At 40.6% G+C, this 15,821-nt stretch overlaps 1 protein-coding gene across 6 annotated transcripts in view; it reads left to right on the top strand.

The window, feature by feature from the left end:
- Nucleotides 1–15,821, top strand: part of LPP (LIM domain containing preferred translocation partner in lipoma) — a 791,955-nt gene that overhangs the window by 188,281 nt on the left and 587,853 nt on the right. For all 6 annotated transcript variants that reach the window (XM_027775024.1, XM_027775025.1, XM_014590977.2 and 3 more), the window contains one exon: nt 3,058–3,118. The gene's annotated coding sequence lies outside the window, so the exon portion shown is untranslated. The remainder of the gene's footprint in view (nt 1–3,057; nt 3,119–15,821) is intronic.

Raw genomic sequence — 15,821 nt, 5'->3', positions numbered from 1 at the left:
TTTCTTCTTTCAGGATTTTGGGCACACATGCCCATGTGCCTGGTGTGTTTCTCAAGCTGCCAGGTCTAGGATTTGAATCATGCAGTCAGCCATGTAGGATCCATCCACCTTAGCCATGCCATTTACTGGCCCTTGAAGTTATCTTTATGTTAATCTAATACTGCTTTATTCAGAATTTTTGTTTGTAATGCGTATTGTTTAAAATTTACCTAGAGAAGTGTTGGTGGATTTGAAGGATACTACAGTTTTTTAAAAACCCATCGAAATTGGTGTCTTCTTCATTCCTCACTACTTGTTCTTTTTCTTGCCTCCCCTCTTCCAGTTGACTTTATTCATTTTGTCTTTTTCCCCTAAACACAGTAGAGGTTATTAGTAATTTTATAGGCATCTCAACCAGGTTTGGTGTGTTTTGCTTTGTATAGATTCTAATTAATAGGTTGAAGTTTTGTAATTTTGAGGTTGGTTGTACACATTTCTTTGTTTTGGGCTGATATTGCCTTTGGGGGTGAGAACATTTTTTTTGGGAGAGGAGGGATGGTTTGAGGAAGGATGCAGATATGCCAGGTACTGAGTCAGCAGAGCAAAGATCCACAGAGGCAGACCATGGTAATTGGCTTCATTCCTCTGAGTGTGGAGTAGGACTGGTCCATTGGCCCAGCTGTCTTTAGGGTTAATGGAGAATTCCACTGCATTTTAAAGTACACAGGAAATACTAAGGACTTGACATGCAAACCCCAGGCAAAGGGCCAGTGAAATGATCTAGAAGCCTTTAGCTTTTCTACTGCTTAAGATGAGACGTATTGAGGAGAAACTGTTTAGGAAAACTAACTGGTGCAGATTCTTGTTTCTGTGGCTTGTGTTTCAACACTTAGCCTGAGGATGTGGCATCTCTGCAGCGTCGTTAGGAAGATCTGAGAAAGTGTTACTGGTAACCTTGCATTGAGCACTGCTTCTGCCTCAGCTTAGTTATGTGTTAACTTCTGGTTAGACCACAGATGTGAAGTCTTTCTCTCCTTTCACTTGCTAGTGAAGCAGAATTCAAAACCAAATGTGTTTTAGTGCTGCAACAATTGAATTTTGTATGCTGTGACTCCTTTTACTTTCCTGAAGTTGTTAAGTTACTTTCTCTAAATAGGATGCTCCCAGTTTGAAGGCTATATGATAGAGTTCAAAGGAACTTACCAGTGTTGGTATGAAGAGACAAGGTTACAAGCCAGCTGGTGGTTAAGACAACTGGATCCCATATAGATGACTATGTGTTTTAGTCCCAAACCTGGTAGCTTGAAAAACATACGGGGTGCAAAAAAACAAAAAGCACACTGTGTGTATGTGCATGTGTGCCCACAATCCCGAGAAGAGTGAAGAAGAAGGAACTGCAGCCTGGCTATCCACCTTGACAGCTGCTTTCTCTCGCTCTCGCTCTCTCTCTCTCTCTCTCTGACTATGGAGAGTGCACATGTCCTATTCTAATTATTCATACATTAAAGTGCTATACATCATTTAGATTGTGAAGAGACTTTACCTAGCATGATATACACCTCAGTCCAGCTCAGTTGACACCACCATACACATCCAATTGGAAGTTTTTAAAAAAGAAAAATAGTCAAGGTTATATTATTCTGTGTACCATTAAAACATGGTGACCTTTGAGGTTTACTTTCTATATTTGTAAAATAAGGTCTTATTAAAGGTATAATGAAGATGACTTGAGATATGATAGACTTGTAATATTTTCCAAGCAGTAAAATAAATATAATGTTAAAAGTGATTTATGTTTTGATTTCAGTGGTGAATGAAGTTTCTTGGAAGACGTCTTACCAACCATATTCTTTCTTAATCTGATTTGACTTGCTTATGGAAATAAAATATTTTTACAAAACTTTCCACGGGTCTTATACTTCTCAGTTAATCTGTCAATTATATTTTTTAAAATTCCTTTTGTTTTTGCAGTTTGTTTGGAAGCTCCATCTTTTTGAGCATAAAGCATGATTATAAGCACAAACTTTAAAATGAAGTGTGTGTGATTCATCAACAGACCTTTTAATTAAAGTAGTGTTTCTTTTGCTTTTTTAGAATTGAGGGAACATTTGATTTTTAAATTTGATGCCTTCTTTTTGAACAAAAGTTTTTCTGTTATTTGTAGGGGAAGTTATATGAGATTGACATAGGTAAATATTGCAGTGTTTTAAAACCAGGGAGCATGAATCAAAAAAATACGCAATCCAGAGGTATTCTCTGGTGTTGTCTGCCCATAGCATCTTTGTTTGATCAAGTAAAAATGGACTTACAGGAAGAGATGTTATCAACCCTGACCATGTCTACAGAATAATGGAGGAAAGTCAAAGTTTAATTTAGGACAGCTTTGCCTATGAAGTAGATAATATAATCCTCATTTACATTTGAGGAAATTGATACTCAATAAGTTTAAGTAATATGCTTAAGGCTATTGGTAAGAAGAAGCCCAGTCCAACCAGCTCTAAATCCCATGGGTTTTTCTCACTTCCTTGTGTCAATCAAGTAGCTGGTTTTACTTTATTATACCCCTTTCACCAAGGCTTCTAGATCAATTTAATGAATTGTTGCTAGACTTTGGGTTTTCCTGGTTTAATAACCTCGGTGGAAGTAAGTTATGAAGGAAAGATCACTGGGCCAGCCAGCAGGACCCTTGGCTCCAAATTCATGCTCTGCCACATTCTGGGCTGGATGGCAAGTTGTGGACAAGTTCTCTGCATCTCTGAGTGTCGGTTTCCACATCTATGAAATTAGGACAGTGATACCTATTTCCCATCACATTTGTGAATCTAATCATGAGCGCTGTAGTGAGAGTCCCCTACTCATCCTTCCTGGTCCTTGGTGAGCTATTTCCTCATCTGAGGAGTAAGATAATCCCCTCCTGCTTCTTCCTTAGGTTATTGTGGAGTGATGAGAAAATGAATTAGGAAATGTTTTGCAAAACAGAAGATGTGATATAGATAGATGAGGTTATGATTTGTAATGCATTCATGCAGGCTTTTAGTAACTTTTTCCAAGAGTAACCTATACCTATTTCATTTGTAGATTTTGCTGTGTGGTTGACTGAGCCATTTGCCAACTGACTTCTGAGAGCCGGTGATTTGAGGTAAGAGAGGATCAGTGTCTTTATGTGCCAAAATACTAGTGGGAATCCGAGCCAATGATATTTAAGTTTGGTTTTCCTTCCAATAGAAGAAAAGTAAGGTACTTTGTGAGCAACAAAATCTGACAAATGGCCAAATGAGGAAGCTGGCCTCCTTTTATGTCTTTTTAATTTTTTCACTTCTTAGCCCTTAAGGTTTAATGCCCAAAGCACAAAAATCTGGGCAACAAGGAAGCTTTGGCTTAAAGGGCTGAAAAGAGTCTCTTGCGTGATAGATACTAGGATGTTCTTACCCTTTGTTTTATTGTACATCAGCTAATATGTGACAGGAATGCTTTCAACCTAGTTTCTTCACCCTTGATTGAGTGAATTTTCCACCATATTATGTTGCCAATGTTACCTGGCTCTGAAGAGGCCGACCATTAATAGTAGAACTTATCATTGTTTCCTAACTGCTCTGTTAATCATCTCCAAAAGATATAATCCAAGGTTGCAACAACAGCAATAAAAAAAAATTTCTAAAAACACAGAAAACGAATCAAGGTCTTTTGAAAACCAAAACCCATGAGTCTACTGGGGAAACTAGTATGAAGGAGATAGATCTTTGGCAGAAGAATACATTCATCTTGAGTTTTCCAAAATAATAAAAGTGTCTTTTGAAAACCAAAACCCATGAGTCTACTGGGGAAACTAGTATGAAGGAGATAGATCTTTGGCAGAATACATTCATCTTGAGTTTTCCAAAAAAATAAAAGTCAATTAAATTTTTGTTTTCTTTTTACAAAAAAGGAAGAATCATAGTCGTAAAATTGGCAGAATGTTATTTTCCTCCTACTATCTGTACCAATGAACAAGCTCCACTGTGTTCTCTGCACTCTTTTACAAGTCTGGGCCACACAAGGTGACGTAGGAAATGCAGGTCAAGCCCTGAAGAATAGTCACTTTGGGGATGATTTTATATCATTATTTAAACTCCTGTAAACCTTTTTTGTGCTGAATATTTTGTTAATTCCTGTAGTGTATTGTTTCCATGGTCTTGAACTACAAGTGTGATTGTAGTCTCGCAGACCTTTGAAAAAAATTAAAGTAGATTGATATTTCCCCTTAGTCATAGAATTTAGCAATTTAGAATTGAGTGGAAATTATGGTGTTAGGTGACTATAGTTTTCAAAGCTAATAGTTATCACATACATGAAATAAGAACACACCGCCTTGCAAACCAGTGGGTGATATATAGAGAGTGAAATTCCTATAATTAAATTAGACCTAGCAGCCACTGAAATGATTTAGATTTTCTTCTCATTTCTACAAAAGAGAAATGAAAAGAAAATTAGGAAAAAGATAGTAGCAAAAAAATACAGGAATGGTTTCTGCATATCTTTTAGTCCCTCTCTGATTCATAATTTTCCCTTACAAAAACCCCTAATATATTTTATGATGTCATAATGTAAATTTTTCTTCATGGGCAAATGTATGAGAAAGAATGTCCGATGGTTGTATCCCATTATTGTTTTGGACAGCTTCGTGAAGAAGACCTCTAACTTTTCAACATTGAAACTTCAGGCATCATATAATCTTTGCCACGATGCCAATCGTTAAATATTAATAGGATAAGCTTTGAGAAGTGGTTGACTGGGCCTCCTTGCTTTTTAAAACCCATCTTACAACTTAAAGAGGAGTTTGGAATAGGTCTGAAAGGTTAAATTCATTTTGTATGCTGTACTCATACACAGTGAATGAAGATAAAAAAAAATTAAAAAAAGAGGACAAACAGTATTGCTGTTGAGAAAGGGGAATTTTGTCTGTTCTCTGGTCTCTTGAGGTAGATGCTGGGGGAGGGTGGAATAGAATGTTCTTGCATAGCCTTTAGAAAGTGGAGGAGTGAATATTCTTGGGATGTGCTGTAGAATTTCAAAATGATCTTGTGGTAATAATTGGTATCAGTGGCAGTAATGAAGAAAGAATAACAATTTAAATAAATAATTATATTTGACAGCAGGCATGTACACAGGTACACACTTAATGAGTATAATGATTGTTTTTCTCTGCATTCAGTGTTGATCCACTAACTGCAGTGTGCTCTCTGTCCCATTTCCAAGCCAAATCTATTTAAAGCTGTACTTCATGGAATCTGAAATGGTATACCCTATTTACTATTTAGAGCTGATACCCAGTGTTCTTTAATAGGCAAGATCTGTACTTGAACAAGAACAGACTTCTGTCCTCCTGTAGACCGTTGGTTATCTCTGTTTTCCACAGGGTGATTCATTAGCAAGGATGGATAATACCTAATTAATTCTCGTGGACCTATCTACACTGCCAGGGTGAAAGTTGACTCTAATTTGGTGGAAACGGCCCTCATCTGCCTTAAAGAAAATAATTTAGTTATTGTGTTCAAAGTAGAGGTAGAAAGAGCAGTTATAAAGGAAATCATTTGCTTCATGTGAGCTAAAAGCCAGGAGAATCTAATTCTAATTCCAGATTTGATGGCAACTGGCCGTGTCACCTTGGGCAAGTCATTTTCTTTTTCCGAGGTTCATTTCAGCAACTAACAAAGTTGTTCCATATGATCATGGTTTAAATCTAGTTAAATGTTTTATTATCTATGGTTTTATTTACTAGGCAGTCCCTTCTCCAATTGAAAATTGCTTTTGCATTTAGCTTTTATCTTACATAAGAGAACATTAAGTTATTTGAATTAGATGTACATTATGATTGAGCATTGGTGATGTCTTAGCCCCCAAAACATACAATTTTTGACTAGAAATGAAAAAAAATTCCTCTCTCCTATGGCATTGTTCCATGATCTGGGACTGACTTTTAGAGCATCTGGTAAACTTACCCTCTATCGACACTGTTAAGGACAGAATGGTTCCTCTTCTGTTGTCTGACTTTACAGGGAGAATAATTGGGTTTGGAAGGACGGGTTAAATGTCCAGAGACGAAACCAGAGAGTACTTTGAGAGGCAATGTAACCAAATATTTTCATTTCAGAAATGCAGATTTTGGGGGACCAACAGTTAGCATAATGGCTATGTCGCTGGACTCCCATGTAGTCGACTGTGGTTTGAGTCCTGGACCTGGTGGCTTAAACTCATGCCAGGCATGTGTGTGTGCGTGCCCAAGATCCCAAGAGGAGAATGGAGGAGAAGGGATTATGGTGTGGCCATCCCCCCGGGGAGGGGGGGGTGATTTCTTGCTTTCTGTCTCTCTGTCTCTGTCTTTCCAGCAAGTGCATGTGCCCTATAGCAAAAACCTCTTAAAAAAAAATGCAGATTTTAGGATCTGAGAGGGAGTCCAATTTGTGTATAATGTTGGTACCAGTCTTGTACTAGAATTCTTTCATCTGGCTTCATAGTTACATCTTTGTTTTACTAGAGAAATCTTTTTCTATAAACAGTCCTTTCTCATTATTTAAAGTTGCATTGTCTTTCAGGCAAAACCCATCTGTGTCAGTGCAGAGATATGTCTTTAAAACGTAAACACACTCCAGGTATCTTTGTTAATTCCGTGGAGCACAGACGGTTCCTGCTGGCTCTTGGGTTCTGTGTTTATTTAGAGATTCTGGATCCCCTTGCCGCCTTCCTCTCAAAATCTGTTTGACCCTGACATCAGCATTCTTTCCTCTGCCCGCCTCCTGCTCTTTTCAGATCCAGAGATGTATAGGAAGCTGGAGATGAGATCCTTGCTGGCTGGCTGTTGCACAGTTTGGAACACTATGAAGAGATGTGGGATTAGTAAGAAAGAGCACAGCAGAATAATAGCCAAGACAGTGCAATCTACTTCCAGGGCATGCAATTCCCAATTGCTGGGGTGACACAAGTGTAATAGAATTGTCTCTCACTCTTTCAGACACTTCTTTTGCTCCTTTGGGATTGGGCTGGGGCTGAGAAGCAGCTGGTATAATCTTTGCCAAAACCATACTCATGTTTTCGTAGGCTGTCCAGGTCTAGAGAAGGCAGTAGTGATTATCCATCAGATAGAAGACGACTTAGACACCATTGGCTCCAAACACTTAACCATAAGCCGTAGTGCAGAGATTCAGAGTAGAGATTATTTTATTCATTCTGAGGTGGAAATGTTGGCTCTAATTAATTTGCTATGACTTCAGTGAGTTCATGACTTTTCTCTGATCTTCATATTTTTCTTTTTTCTGTGAGATGGCAGGAAGCAAGTACAATAAATGATGTCAAAGGTTGCTCCAACTCTGATTTTCATGTCTTCAATTTGCTCAGTGTCGCATAGCAAGTTTACAGCCAAGTCGGGTCTTATACTCACAGCCCCTTTGACACCTCGTATCCCTGCATGGACACAGATGGGTTTTGCCTGAAAGACAATGCACCTTTAAATAAGGAGAAAGGACAGTTCATAGAAAAAGATTTCTCTAGTAAAACTAAAATTATGTAACTATGAAGCCAGAGGAAAGAATTCTAGTACAAGCCTGGCACCAACACTGTACACACACTGGACTCCCTCTCAGATCCCACATTGTCATCAGAATACCTTCCACTTCCCTCCTGTCTAAGCAGCATGTCTGCATCTCTCAGGCTTGTTTCAGTAAATAAATGTCTAAGTTATCAGTTAAGAAGTCCCTTGAAGTCAGAGGTCTTGGCATTAGTTTTAATTTGCCTGTGTGGGCATGCATGTGTGTGCATTTGTTTAGAGTAGGGGTGGGGATTGTGGAAATTTGGGGAACTCAGGTGAATCTGTGAAATATCTGGAAAATATACCTGTGTAGAGAGTGTTATCTACAGTTTCAGGAGCTTTTTCTAGAAGCTCTGGAGGCTATATATGAGCTCTAGTCTAAGCAAAAAACGTTTTTCTATGCGAGAAGTTTGAGGTGACATTTAGGTGACATGCATTTCCTGACGTTGGATTTTTTTTCCCCCACAGTTCACCTACAGTTCTACTCTGAGTGTCAACTTCACTTGTTAGTGTGATTCCGAACACTTATGTGTCTTAAACTATTGAGTGATATTTTAATAATGAAACGATTATTCTGCTTGCTTCATTAATTCGTTCATTCACTCAAAAGCATTTTTAACCCTGAATCTGCCAAGTACTAGTCTTTTAATGCATTGTTTTGTTTAATCTTATAAAATAGAAAATTATTTTTTCTTATTTTTCAGATGAGGAAACTAAGTTCAGAGAAACTGCATAATTTGCCCAAAGTTATATGGCTGGTAAAAAGCAGTGCTAGGTTTAAAACTAGATCTGCTCTAAACCGTGTGAGAAATAACATTGACTATGAATAGGGACAATGAAACCAGTTCATAAACAATAAAAATCCCTGCTAGTAAATGGTAAGTGGGCCCCTGAAAAGAGGAGAATGTGTGTTAAGAGTTCAGAGAGGGACAAGATCACACATTCCAGATCTCTTTTTTGATAGTTCATTAGTTAAATTCCTTTCTGGCACCTTAAGACAGATTAAAAAAAAATGTTGGACAGTGGTATAAACACATTGGAAATTAATCATAGTTTTTTCCTGTTTTCAAACTTCTGTCAACTTAGTGGTCTCAATGAGTGATAAGGAGGAGACAGTGAGTAGTTAGGGTCACAGTGTCCTGGCTGTTCTGTGAATTATCAATTGAATTAGGATTTCAGTACTTTGGGGAATCTGTTTGTTGTTTTTCCCTGTTACATTGAGCGTGGGACTTTTAACAGAGAGAGACTCCTGACCGTGCATAGATCAGCACAAATGCAGATGTGAGCAGTGAGAATTTGGATTCTGCCAAGTTGTAATGACTGCCACGTGTGTGCAGCTAATACTGAGTGCTGGTGACCCCCGGTGAGCATCCATGTGAGCCAGGAGACTGAAGGCCAATTCAGAGATGGAAGAGGCCTCACAGACCATCAGGGGCAACCCCCTCACCTGACAGATGGGGCACTGCAGGCTTGTAGCTGGGGCATGGCTCACTGAAATTCAGCCAGCACGTTGAAGATGCCCTGAGAACAGTGGTGGAACAGTGTAGACCTCATATCGGTACTCTGCAGCCACATCGACTTGTGTTTCCTGTCTTCCATGGGATTAGACACACTTTGTTCAACTGGCCATTCAGATATGCCTTGATTTGGAGCCCAGAATTATTAGCTGCATGCACTTGGATACGTTGCTTAATTTCTTTGGGTCTCATCTCAGTTTTGTTGTCTATGAAATGGAAATCTCTGCTGACAGGACCTGTGGTAGGATAATGAAACACATTCTGCTGTTCAATACAGAGGTACTGTTAGATGATTAACTGCAGCCCACATAGATAGGCGCCACTTCCAGTCTTTACACATTCTTTTTATAATTTCATTTGAATGCCTTTTAGATCTTTGCCTCTCAGTTCGGTTTGGGGACCTGGATCATCAGCAGACCCATGGAGCTTGTCAGGAGTGTAGTTCTTTGGCTGTGCTCTAGACCATGTGAATCAGAATCTGTGTCTTATGACGATCCCAGGAAGTTCATGTACCCACTAGACTTTGAGGTGTGTTTTTTGAAGCCCAAGGCCCATTTCAAGGTTTTTGGCCATGACCTGCTGACAAATGCTGGCGTACCACCAGCATTCTTGGGAAGTGTTTTACCCATTCCTTTAGATAATAGGGGGAGCCCTGTGAAGTCATCTCCCTTGGAGTAATGGAAGGCTGGGTCGACGGGATCCTGTAGGCTTTATCTTTTCAACACTTTTCATTTCCTCAGAAGTATTATTCACAAGAGGTCAAACTGGGATTAGATTCCAAGTCTTTCTGATCCCCAAGTCCATGTTCTTTTCATTAAACCGTCGTGTCTCAGTCAAGAGGAATGCTGGGCTGTGTGTGTGAGAACTCTTGTTTCCCCGTGGTGTGAATATTTCCTCACTGGCTGCTTTACTCCGTTACTCAATTCCTAGAGGGGAAGAATTTAAATAAAAAAAATTTTTTTTCTAAAGCTTGAGTTGAAAGCCAGGATCCTGCAGCTTAATCAGTTATTTTCGTTTTTTAATGAGGGAGACTATTGTGAAATAAGTAATTATTAATTACTCAAAACTAATGAAATATTTTAGTTTCCTTGGTAAAAAAGCATATGGAAGCTAAGAGAAAGCATATGGGTGTTTTTCGGAAAGCATATTGGTGAATGGACAAATTAGAGTGGTGCCAATATGCCTTCGCTGTCTGGCTGGGGCCATCGCTACGTGTGTTAGCATCTGAGTCTTTGAGCCTTGAAAGGGAATTTTCAAAATTTCCATCTGATATGTTGCCTCTGGAGTTACACAGCTCTCATAAATCTTGCTGCATGCTTTCACTTAGACATCACTGGTTGAGTGTCTGCTCAGAGTAAAACCTTTGCTGTAGGAGCTACTGCGGCTCTTTCTTTCCAGATGTGTCTCATTCTCTTTGAGATACTGAATGGGCCTGCCCAGCTGATGACTAGGTATCAAGACCATCTGTCCAAAAGTTTGCCAATGGTGGGAAGAAAGGAGTACCCAAAAAGGTAGCAGAACTAAGACTTCCTTGCTACAATAGGGGCTCTGTGTGAGGCCCTTGGCCACTGGGAATGCCGGAATGATAATACCAGTGGTCCTTAGCTCACAGGCCTGGCCGTTCATCCAATTTCTAGTTCATGGCTTTTTGCCTTTCCTCTCCTTTATGTTGCTTCTCTTTTGCTACATATTTAGTCAGCATGGTAAAAAGCTTGATGGATTTGGAGGTGGTTAAAGTTATTTTGGCTGCTTGGGGGCTTGTATACATCTAGGCTTGTAATGATCAGAATCAATACTGTGTTTGAGAAAGAACTTGGCTAAGTGACAAAAAACTGAGGTTGCAGGCCATCCTGATTTAGAAAGCATTTACTTAGCACCTACAAGCAAGGCAGCTCGCTAGGAAACTGAAGGGAGGGAGGTGGCAGGTGTGTAGAGGCGAGTTCAAACCAGAACCCATCGAGACTCTGTGTCGTGTGAGCTCAGTAATTATACATTGGGGCAGTGAGAATTTGGAGAACTTTTTCAACCTGGAGGTTTCTTAGAGAACCAGGGAAGGCAATTTACTGGCCTTTGACGGGCTATTGCAAGCAGGTAAAGAGTACATCTCTGGCTGGCATGAAAGAAGCAGCTTGAGGAAGGACACAAAAGCGGATGACTGACAGAGAACTGGGCATAGATTGCAGAAATGTGTAGTTGAGACAAGTCACGTCTTTTCTGTTGAACCTCAGTCTCTTCATCTGCAAAACATAAGCTTTGGACCAGATGGCTTTCAAGAAGCCTCAAGTACTCCAGCTGGAATTCTACAAGCTCTCTTATCCCACAGCCAGATAAGCCACTTAGCTAAACCCTGGCAGCTTTATAGTGGCAATGAATCAAGGCTTAGAACCCAAGTGTCCTCTCTCTCTTTCAGTGTTCTTCCTGCTACGCACAGAGCGTTCTGACGATGGCCAGGTGGAGTGATCATTACTACCATGACATTTAACGTATGAGACATGGAATGTTACAGTGATCTAAGACATAAAACATGTGAAATTTGGCCATGCACATACTGATGACTTTTCTACTTCAAGGGCCAGCTCTTATCAAAGGCATTGTTCTCCATTTTGCCTTTGCGGGCCTTGCCTTCCTGTTGAAGAGTCAGCACGTACCCCTGGCGAAGACTCGCTTGTCTACCAGGAATTTAGTCTTAGCACTGGACTTTGTTTTATCATTATATTTTATTTTGTACTGCCATTTTTCATATTTTCTCTCCCCTTGCCTCTCACACACATTACAAGGGTTCTGAATGTCAGAACAACTTTTTGCTTCTCTGAGAACTTTATTTTGTATTGCCATCTTTTTTTGTTGCCCCCCCCATCCCTTCACACATGTAAGGTTTTGAATGTAAGACGGCTTTCTCCTTCTCTCAATTCCCTCTAGCTCCTGGCTCGATGCAGTAGATATAATGCTCAATAAAGAAGCGTATGCCTCTCCTTAACAGTTTTTCTCCCTGCGTATTGCTTGTTTCTGAGATGGTTATGAGTCTTACAGGCAGAATTATAGAATTTCAGAGCAGGAAAGAAGCTTAAAAACCATCTGTCTAGTCCAGCCTCCTTCCCAGAGAAGACGTGACTTACCTACACACTACATGCCAGGGTTATGGCAGGTCTGAGTATGCTTTCTGACATCTGACTAAATGTTAGAGAGATGGTTGGTGCCCAAGCCTCTGCTTACGACTGAGCAGATCTTGGCTGGACTCTTCTTTCTATGAAGACCATTAGGAATGAAGGTGGAACAGGTGGCACTGCTGCTGAATGGGACAGATGGAAATGAGCAGACATTCACCGGGTGTCGGCAGTGTGACAGGACGCAGGACAGCTGTTTGCACATGGGTTAGCTTGGTCATTCATCAAAAACTGGAATTCTTATTTCTTCACGAGGAAGACAGATTACTGGTAAATAGGACATTTAATAAAAGCCCTTGCCTATAAACTCTGAAAGGCCTCCTGTGGCGGATGGACACCTACCTCCCAGAGCCTGGACAGAGGCTCTGCAGAGTGGCACGCTCATCTGTTCTAAGGGGCACAGTTTGCGGAGAAGAGTAAAAATAAGCAGAGGTTGTGATCTGAATTGGGGTGTGCAGGCCTGTGGCCACCTGAGTGTAGCAAAGGACTCAATTCTGTCACTCTCTTCTTTACATATACGCCTTGCATCTTCGTAGAGCTGGGACTTGGTGCATCACTCTTCAGTGTTTCTAAGACTGGCTTTGACTTGTTCTGATTACAGCTTCCTCTCTCCTCTTTGCTAGCTAGCTCTCACCCCGGCGAGTATCTTTTTCTCCTTCCTGTTCATTTTTTTTTTTCTATTTCTTTTGCTTCTTTCCCTTGCTTTCTCTTGAGTTAACCCTGGGTGGCCTAAGGTCCTGAGGGCTCTCTGGTGGTGGAGTCCTCTGTACTGGACTGTAAAAATGCTGGCAGGGAAGGTGATACACAAATCTGTTAAATCCACAGTAAAAATAGCTGATGATCTATGGGACTCGGTATTAAGCAAGATGATATTAACGAGGTTTGAATGCTGTTCTGAAATGTGGCAGCTGCACACGCATATTGGCTGCCTTTTCCTCTCTACCTCTGGCAGCTTGTGAGCCGTGTTGCCATGACACTCCTCGGGCTCTGTTTAGATCAGCTATTTTCTGAAGGAGTCCCTGACCTTCCCCACAATAGAAACCATTGATGTGGTCATGTCAGTGCCTCTTCAGGATCTGTGTAGCTGTGAGCCCCCAGTTGTCACTTAGAAGTGTTAGAAATTGTAGGACCAGACATTGAATGTTTAGGAACAAGAAGGGCTTTTAAATATCCTGTTCTCTGATGTGATGTGTGAGGCTACTAAGGCCCAGTGAATGGAAGTGACTTGCTCAAAGTCACAGAGTGAAGTAGAGACAAGGCTGGGAGAGGAAGGCAGGTTTCTGGGTCCCAGTCCAGAGATGATCCAACTCTGCTTCTCTGGCCCCTCCCTGAGTGTCCTCTTCAGTCTTGAAGGTTTTGGATTGACCAGGCCTGTGGACATCACTGTCCCTAGGAGTCAGCAGAAAAGGTGAAAAATAGGAGTGGAGGACCAGCAGATAACATGACAGTTACGGGGCTGGACTCCCACATGGCCGCCTGCAATTTGAGGCCTGGACCTGGTGGCTTGAAAATAATGTTGAGTGCATGTGCATGTGTGCCCCAAGTCCCCAGATGACAATGGAGGAGAAGGGATTGCAGCCTGGCCATATCCCCTGGGGGGGGCGATTTCTCACTTTTCCTCTCACTGTCTCTGTCTCTCTGTGACGAGTACATGCACTCAATGGCAAAAAGACAAACAAAAAACCCCAAACAATAAAAACAAAAAACTTTAGGAAAAGAAAAATAGGAGCAGAAGAGAAGAAATGAGGAGTTGGAACACCCAGAGTGAATGCCTGAGCTGCCACTCAACAATGCCCATCCTCAGAGACTGTCAGGCAGAATTTTTCTGTCAGATTCCACTGAGGGTTCATTGGAAAGGAGAAGCTTAAAGGGGCAGGAGAAAAATAATGTAATACTCTTATTGCCCTGAACACTTTCCTGACTTCACATAAGACCTTACGTAGAACTCTTATAAGGGCCATTTATTGTCAATACTACACTTTAAAAAAATTATTTGTTTATTTCTTTTATTATTGTTATCATTTTTTAAAATTCGACCAGAGAGAGAAGAGAGAGAAGGAAAGAGAAAGTGAGAAAGCAAACTGCTAAGTCTGGAACTTGAATCATGGTTGGCCATATGGGAATCCAGCGCCTTTAGCCACCACGTCACCTGCTGGCCCAGTACCATACTTTATGGGGTACTTTACGATGTCCGATTTTTCCCCTTAATAGTTTACATGTGAATTGCAGTCTCCATGAATTACAGAGTTCTAGGTGGAAGAAATCCTGACTTAGGTAGATCCTCTTTCTTTCCTCTTTTCCTCCCTCTCTAGCTTTTAATCATCACACCTGAAAGAGACCAAACACTTAAGGTAGAGCACTTACTAAATTTATTTTATTTTATACATTCAATCACTGTACATCAATTAGCTTATGAAGTAAATTTACCCAACTTGAATACACTTCACAGCAGTCCAGTTGGGGATACTGTACACATTATCATTGACAGATAATAATCCATCTCTGTATTGGGTTGAACTTGATTTGTATAACTTCTTAAAACTTTATTAATGGGGGGACCAGCAGGTGTAGTAGTGGGTGTGGTGCTGGGCTCTCACATGACTGATTGGAGTTTGATTCCTGGACCCAGAGACTTGAAACTCATGCTAGGTGCATGTGCGTGCATGCCCAAAATCCCGAGAGGAGAATGGAGGAGAAGGGATTGCCGTGTGACCGCTCCATGGAGGGGTGATTTCTCACTCTCTCTCTGACAAGTGCACATACCCTATAGCAAAAATTTTATTAATGGCTGGTGTAATTTGGCAAATTATACTTTCAGGGTTGTGTTTTCACCAATTTAAATCATGTTATGAGTTCTTGTATATTCTTATTTAATTATTATAAGACTCAATATGCTGTTGCTTATTATCCTTAGTTTACAATGAAGGAATTAGAGTAAAGTGACTTTCAAAGTCACCTTAATAGTAAGTGGTAGAGATTCAATTTTTATCTGGATCTTCTGTCTCCAAACATTATAATGTTACTTTTATTCTTTCTCCATACTTAACAGGTTTGTTTAGTCATCAGTGGGTTAGCCGTCTCTTGAGTAGTCATCAACTTTTTAGGTTGTAACCCATCCTTTTAAGAATTTAGAAAAATAGGGACCAGCAATTGGCATAATGACTACGTTGCTGGACTCCCATATAGTTGACTGTGGTTTGAGTCCTGGACCTGGTGGCTTAAACTCACGCTGGGTGCATGTGCGTGCGTGCGTGCCCAAGATCCTGACAGGAGAAGGGAGGAGAAGGGATTGCGGTGTGGTCATGCCCCCTAGGGGGTGATTTCTCGCTTTCTGTCTCTCTGTCTCTGTCTTTCTGGTGAGCACATGCACCCTATAGCAAAAACCTCTCAAAAAAAAATTAGAAAAATAATTGAGACTTCAGGTTCAAACAAGTGACTTATTATGCTTTGGGCAACACTTTAGCTGACCCACCCCCATCCCCAGTAAACCAAAGGGAGAAGACAGCATTTTTTTTTTTTTCTTTTCTACTTCTTTTGAAAAGAATTCCTGTGGTTTGAGAGCTGGTCCAGTAGAATAGGGGTTACATGCTGTGCATATGG

The sequence above is a fragment of the Tupaia chinensis genome, unplaced genomic scaffold (assembly GCF_000334495.1).
Source record: "Tupaia chinensis unplaced genomic scaffold, TupChi_1.0 Scaffold000515_1, whole genome shotgun sequence".
Taxonomy (NCBI): domain Eukaryota; kingdom Metazoa; phylum Chordata; class Mammalia; order Scandentia; family Tupaiidae; genus Tupaia; species Tupaia belangeri.
This window is presented reverse-complemented; position numbering and strand designations above follow the sequence as displayed.